A 7,745-nucleotide genomic window follows, 5' to 3' on the forward strand; every position below is an offset into this window, starting at 1 on the left:
AAAAAAACATCTAAAAAGACGAAAACACGTGCGAAAAAAATGAAAAAAGAAAATCCAAAGGAAGCGCCGAGAGCGTGACACGTGGCGGTGGCTGCTGCGCTCTCAGCCCATCTTCAAGTGACCTTTGAGGAGGCTGAGAACGAACACTCTTTACTTAGTGGCTCTCGAATATGTCCGTGTATGAAAAATGTGACCGTATTTACACGCTGGCAGAAGTTCAGCCTGCAATCGTGCATGTTACAAGTTTATGCACCAAACTTTTTTTTATAGTAATAAGTGTCTCATTCATATCATAAAGATCAAAGTACAAGTCTGCGGTGCACAAGTTCTAAGTATATTTACCTCTAGAACGTACATCCAGAGCAGCCCCACAAAATCCCGGATCATACCTGATACGCGTAGCCTTAATGCAGCCGCAACGACCCGAGAACCATGCCGGCGAGAGGTGGCCACCGCGTCGCCTGCCTTTGTAGCGCCGCCAAATCTGGGCCAAGCACTCACCCAACAGGTGCCGCCACCATGAACGCACCCCGTTGTGCCCGCCCAGCATCGCGGTGCAACACCACGCCACAACACTTCTTGCCGGACTCCCGCTCACGTCACTCCGCCGAGCGCCGCAGGCCACCATCACCCCGCATCACTAGGCGAGCCTTCTCACGATCGACGACCGCGAGAAACTCCCGCTGCCACCTTCCCTGACGCCTCCCCGGCTTTGCCGATGGCCCTCCGGTAGGAAAGGAGAGGATGGAGGAGGGCCTAATGGCAGCAGCTGCTAGGACTCCTCCTTGTCCTCAGGGGTGGTTACCGCAAGGGACAAGGTACCCCTGATGACACGGGGGTCGAGGGGGTTCAGGTACGTCGATGTGATTCTTGCCGAACTCTGAACCAACTATATAAATTTTGCCGCACAGAATGCTTCCACGATGTTCGAGAGAAGGTGGCTCTCAGTCAAGTTCGCGTTCTCCACGTGCCTACTTCTGCTCAGCCGATATTTAGATATGTTATAACTGAGCACTAATCCAGCCCTCTCAGGCCATGAGGGGTCTTACCCGTAAGATCTGTTGTTTCGGTCTTTGCTGCCCATTGGATGTCTCTCTGGACTCCATGACCTCTGTACGCTGACCGCATGCGATTAACTGGAGTGGGCCGCTGCTCTGGGGCTTGGCGACTACTACGTTTCAAGACATTCGTTTCAGTCTCAACGTCGTCGAGCCTACCGTTGACACTGCGGGGGATGTTAGAATACAACTTATAGTAGGATTAGGACTCCTACTCGGTTTGTAATAGGGTTAGGTCAGGTGCGGCTTGGCTCTTATATATATCTCTCTCGTACCAGCACAATATTATATCAATAATTATTCAATACAATTCTACACACGAGTTACAGGAATCCATGCGTTTGAAATAGAAAATAGTTACTCAATGTCATTTGGAGATAGAATCTTGCATGCGAACAGTGTGCACCCTACCCGAGTTCGAAGGTTTAGAGCTGATCAGCTGAATGCACTTGGAGAAGCGAGTTATTCCGTAGTCATCAAAACGCTTTTATATTTCTTTACGGAGGGAGTACATCATATGCATATTAGGTGGTACAAACAGCTAACTACTACTAGTAGTCAGCAACAAAACAAGTGAAATGGATAACTACAAACTGTTTATGTTGTTTTGAATACAAACTAAGTGAAAGCTCATGAGTTTGAACAAAACAGAGTCTTGAGCTTTCACTTGGTTTGTCTCATAAACAGTCTGCACTTCACTTATACCATATTAGTATTAGTATTACTCATTTTCTTCAGAGAAGGCGCTGCAGCTGAAAATTGTGGCCGAGCTGATCAATCATTTGTCTTCAGATGAAGGAGAGCTAGAACGCCTGCATTTATATCATAGAGCGTCTTTCCCTATCACGGTAGTCCTGCCGAAGCAGGAAGAAAAGCCACGCAAACCCGATAACTTGAAACACCATAGCCATGATGCCCTCTCTAGCCACCCTTCTCATCGCAAAGAATCCATCTGAAATGTAAATTATGTGATACACAAAGCTTCAATTGAATATTGAGTGCAGATGGAAAGAAACAAGAACCAATGGGGACGAGGCCACCCGGGATTCAAACCGCGGCCGGCCACTGCAACCCAGCCATTGGGCTAGTTCATGACTGCAGAACTGCAGATGAACACTATCTTTCCTTCCAACTAGTCAATAATTTAATTCACATGTGGTTTAGGTTTTCATCTTCTCCATTTGCTCTTGCTGTTTATTGAGTACTAGTAGAATGCCCGTGCGTTGCTACGGGCTACAATGCATATAAATGAATCAAACACATGATTAAGGTCGTCTCTAAGGTCGAAACTCATTTCTCCCTCATATGTCCAAGCGTGTTTGCACATCAGACATGCGCCTAGTGAACTCCGCAAAATCAAACCGCCGGAATAGTTTCAAGCTACGACAAATCCAGCCCATATATGGGGAAGAAATGTGGTTGTCTGAATTATCTGTCATGTTATCTCCAACACGTGGTCCCAACACAAGAACCCCACCCCATGATGCTTAGTTTCCCGTCGGACCATCCCTTTCCTGCTCGGTTTCCCGTCGTAGCGGGAGATTTCTCGCTAGAGTCTTATCCTTTAAAACTGTATGATGCCCACCTTTCCCTCGCCATGGTGCCTTCTCTTCTTGACACCATACTTCCCCATGAACCGCCAAGGAGGAATCCCCCGCCAACTGTCCCGCTCTTCATCTTGATCCCCTCCCCCCGTGTTCGTGCCGATTCGTCGCCACCATCAAGGGGGGTGAGACATGTGCCGCTCATGATGCCCAGAGAGCCAAGAAGGCATATCCGAACAAGCCGCACTCCACGTTTGTCACTACAAATCAATATGGGCAGAAACTTATACAACAAGTGTGATTTGGTAAAAATCAAACACCACACATAAAGAAAATGCTTACAGAATAAATCACTCCGACATATACACCACCTCCACTTAGAGTTGTAGCCGCTCCATACTATGATGACAACATGGGCAGCGTCTCCATACTACGATGATGACTCTGAACCTCCTTCCTTAAACACCTTCACACGGTTGGGGACATCCTCGAGGAGATAGAAAACAATATTATTGCACCCTCAACGGATAGAGTAATAACCATATCTAGTACATACGAAGTTTGGTTTATATTAAGAAGAAAATGATGAGAATATCGGATGGTAAGAAAATGATTAGCTGAACTCCAAGTAATCTGCTAGTGTGGGGGCCAAAAGGAAATCTTACAAAATATCATAAAAAGAGACACGCCTGTTCAAGAAGCAACTCAACAAGAACATGTGCAGTTCCACATATCTAGTTGACGGTGTGAACTCTGTTCCCCAAAATATCAGCAAATTGATCGGAAATGCAATTCTGCTCCCGGGTCCAGATGCTCCTGCATTCTGGACCACACACATGCCTCGTTATTTGGGCCTTGCCTGGTATTTGGTTTCGTATTTCTAATATAAAAACAGTACCCGTGGCCCACGCAACAGTACCAGAAATGCGCTGGCTCGTTAACGCCGTCGCTGGTACGTTGGGCCAAAACCGAGCCGCCCATGGGTAGTCTAGCTGCCCCCCCACCATCTCCATCGATACAGCTAGACCAAGTACAAGGTGCATTTTGCAGCTTAACAACATCAGTCATTTTGGGGTAATCTCATATAATTAAACATTAGTCCACACTCACGTCGGCTACTACTCTACAATAATAACAACTAATCTCTTCTCAAAAAAAATAACAACTAATTTAGAGACAGTTCCTCCCAGCAATGGACACACACTAAGATTCCAGCAAAATACACGGAGGCGTAAACACAAAATACACGCACTTAATTTCTAGTTCTAGTCAACTGGTCCATTGACTCGATTTAGCGTCTAGCACAGGCGAGGACGCTCGTGGCTTGCCACTTCTTCTTTACCCTCTGAATCTTCGTCAGTTTTCCAAACCATCACAAACTCGTCATATTCTTACAGAACAGGCTGCTCCGCCTCGCCAAGCAGATGGTTGGCATTGGGATCAAGCTCTGCCACAACCTCTATGGCTCTATGTTGTGGTCATCGTCCTCTCTGGAGTCGGCTGCAGCTTCCCCGTTGTCATCGGATAGATCAGCAATTTGGCTGAAGACACCATCAACTGATCCCTCCCGGTATTAATGCAGCATATTGAAGATCAGCAATTTGCAATAGGTCCAAACCTAGATATATCCCAGCAGATGAAGCGGACCTGGGTGCATACCATGTAGAATGCTTTGCTGTCAGCACTCAAAGCCAAGCCTGACGTGAGGACACCGGAGCTTGACCAGCTAATGGATGTAGCCATCTTCTTTCTCTTGGCAACATTGCTAGCTTGGTCATGCTCGATGCCCGGCCACCAACAGAAGGCCTCAGGGCCGCAGCTCTCTCCGCCGTCAGCAAGAAGTCCCCAAATAATGATTTTATCAAACTGACAATTCACTCGCCAGCATAACAAACTACTTCCTCCATTCCTAAACATTTGTCTTTTTAGTGATTCAAATGGACTACCATATACAGATGTATATAGACATATTTTAGAATGTAGATTCATTTATTTTGTTCCGTATGTAGTCACTTGTTAAAATCTCTATAAAGACAAATATTTAGGAACGGAGGGTGTAAAATAAACAGGGCATCATTCCAACTACGGTTGCAAGATACAGAATGCAGTTCTACACAAAATTCCAATTACCTCTTAGTCCATCCAGAGGCTTGGGGATCCACCTTGCCAGTCGATTGCGCAGAGCCTCCATCGCCACTTCCTGTTCGATCTTAAATCACAGCGCCCTGATCTCAATCAAAATGTGTTTCAACGCCGCCCTGGTCAACGGCATCTGCGTTTACACGGCAGAGCTGCCGGCAGCCACACTTGTTTCCTCGCCGCACATGGCACCACCCCCGAACTGCCCAGCTGAGCTGCGCCCAAATCCTCCGACCACCGCCCGGCGAGATCCGTTGGCTAATTCCTTTTCGCACGACCAGCCCCATCAATCAATTCAATTAGGGCCTCCGCGCTAGATGCCTCATCCGGGAATATGGGCAACCTGCGCACGTTGGATCGAAGCTCTAAGCTTGTTTTGATGCTGGATCGTAAATGGGAACGAAGAACATTTATGTACAAGGATTGATTTTTTACCTGTCCATCGGAGCTACGGGAAAATCCATCGCCACGTCCGCGCCACCACTAATCGGAGACCACGTCCGACGACGCGAGCAGGGAATCGGTGTGCGAGAATGTCGCCGACGTAGCCGCCACCGACGCCGCCCTCCGGCTCTAATTTTTACTCGGCTCGATCCCCTTTCGCTGAAAACAGGGGCTGAAGCTGGTAGATGGGGATGCATTCATTTCGCCCGCCGTTAACGGCGACTCCACATACGTTGCCGCCCGTCATCTGACAGCGTACGTACAGGGCCCGTCACTGTGTATTCCCCTCTTATTCTGTATCGTATATCGAATTTAATAATGCCTCACACAGATCCCGGAGTTCATCTGAACGGCCCAGATATCAGGATCACCTGGACCCGGGAGCCAAAACGCCCCTCCCCAAATTAATGTACTAAACTAAAGTTTTGCAACAAGTTTATATACTATATAAAAGTGCAATTACTTGATCTGTTAAGCAACAATCTCGACTTCATTTCTGAATTTATGAAGGTTCAAAAGTGTCAATATGTTTTTGCCAGTTCATCTGCTATATAATTAGAATGCTCATGACATTATCGCACTGTCAAAACAGCCTGCCACTATCACCGACAAGATAACAAAAACAAATTGTTGCGGCAGAAAAATACTACCATAGCATGGAATACAGAAATAAAAGTACGCTCGAGAGAGGAAAGATATAGAGCAACCGGTTACGGGTGACATTGCACAGAGAATACGTAATTTATGGTTCCAGTTATGAATTTTAACAGTGGGCACTCAATTCTAGCAGAATAAAAGGATAGGTTTCTTGCTATGTGAGCAGGCTCACACTACATGTAAGTTAAGGTAAGCCATTGGGTAGATTCTGAATATACTGATCTATTTTGCTTTAGCACATGTGTCTTCCCATCCTCTTCAACTCTTGAGGAATAAGGTAGGAAGAATTTGCTTCAGCACATGACTAAATCAAAGTCTACAAAGAGAATTGGGTTGGTGCGGCAAACCAGCATAGGCTGTACAACAAAATATACATGCAGAAATGAGGGATCTTGGAGCCTTGTGGTAGTCAAACAACGGAAAGAGTTTATCTTAAAAAATGCCGAAGAGCTTCAACACATATACACATGCAAGTAGCCACAGAAGGATCATCTTTTACATGTACACAACACAGCCTAGCTAGTCAAACAAAGAGACTGTAGCTTGCTCAACAGCGAACTCGTTCAACGCATGAAGAGCATGGAATCTTAACTGCAGTTGTTTATGAGAAATATAATATGCTCTTACATATGTAACTTTAGAATATCAGTCCAATAATAAAAAAATTAGTCCTGCAGCTTATTAGTACATCGCAACCATGGCAAATGGGGGCATGCCACTTGAACTTCTCAAAATTAGCATGATTACTTGGCATGATTACCAAGTTTTATGTGGAAATTTCAGGACATCATTAAACGAGAGAGGGCATGTCTTACAGATATAGTAACTTTTGTGTTAACATTGTGAGGTAGAAGGCAAGTACCAGAAGCAGGATATCTGCAATGGTAAAAAACATGACATTTTTAAACCTCTCGACCTTTTGTTTTCATGTGTGCATACACCAAAGCATATAAGGAACAACTTCAAAACATTTTTTCTCTGCCATGGCGAACATCATGACATCTTTAAAGCAAAGAAAATGCATGATAATGTAGAGAACTGAACAATGACAATTGGAAAAGTACCTCACTAATATTCAGATTGACTACAACCAATACAAAAGTCAGATTTCAGATCAAGGCAAATCAGGAGAAGTGTGACTACTGTCTTAGGTAATTGACCACATACAACACTATACATCAATGAATCAGGGTCATCACGGCTTGTGATAACAAAAACAAATGGCGTGGCCTCCCTTATAAATCACGCCAAGATGAAAAATAGTTATAAGCAGGGTCTAATAGTTTTTAAGGTACAGTCTAGATAGCAGTCCCATTTATCCTTAGAAGACAAACGAATCAGAAATTATGCACGAACAAATATCTTATTATGCTGTTTGACTCTGACTTCTATAACCTGTATGAATCAGCTTTAAAATATTTTCTAAATTGGCCCGACTTACACCGGAATGAGCTGTGCAAATGGTATGATCAATGTGCTATTAGTGAAAGATGAGAAAGTGTCAGATGTATTATACTAATATATATGGTGTACATTTCCTTTTTGAATATTCCTGCTCCACTCTAAATGAATTATGTGACATCCTACTAAAGGAAATCAATAATGATCTAGCTTGGGGCTTACTCTCCTTGAGCCATTGAATCCTCATTTTGTCAAAAAACTTCTTGATTTAATCTCACTCCCCTTGCTTCCACAACCCGTGGATGATCTTAATAAAGATCTTCGGGTCTATGTACGTCCCTTCCTCCTGCATTGAACCAAAGAACTACAGAGCATGTTTCATGCTCCCAACCCGACAGCACCTCGAATCAAAGCATTCCACATAGCAATATACAGCTTGATCCCCTCTGTACGGCATACCTGACATAGGAAACGAACATATGAATATGGTATAATGCATATT

The 7,745-nt window shown here is 44.8% G+C and overlaps 2 long non-coding RNA genes across 3 annotated transcripts; both read right to left on the bottom strand.

The window, feature by feature from the left end:
* Window positions 1-2,334: 2,334 nt before the first annotated feature.
* On the bottom strand, window positions 2,335-7,501 carry LOC123044631 (uncharacterized). The gene is made up of 4 exons (XR_006420206.1): window positions 7,466-7,501; window positions 6,658-6,718; window positions 2,945-3,089; window positions 2,335-2,862 (listed from the first exon to the last, which is right to left on the bottom strand). It is a non-coding gene; the product is annotated as an uncharacterized lncRNA (long non-coding RNA).
* On the bottom strand, window positions 3,670-5,428 carry LOC123044630 (uncharacterized). Of its 2 annotated transcripts, XR_006420205.1 has the most exons (3): window positions 5,177-5,428; window positions 4,262-5,084; window positions 3,670-4,159 (listed from the first exon to the last, which is right to left on the bottom strand). It is a non-coding gene; the product is annotated as an uncharacterized lncRNA (long non-coding RNA). The 2 variants fall into 2 exon arrangements; XR_006420204.1 differs by having other exon boundaries at window positions 3,670-5,084.
* Window positions 7,502-7,745: the final 244 nt, after the last annotated feature.

Source organism: Triticum aestivum, chromosome 2B, assembly GCF_018294505.1.
Source record: "Triticum aestivum cultivar Chinese Spring chromosome 2B, IWGSC CS RefSeq v2.1, whole genome shotgun sequence".
NCBI classification, from domain to species: domain Eukaryota; kingdom Viridiplantae; phylum Streptophyta; class Magnoliopsida; order Poales; family Poaceae; genus Triticum; species Triticum aestivum.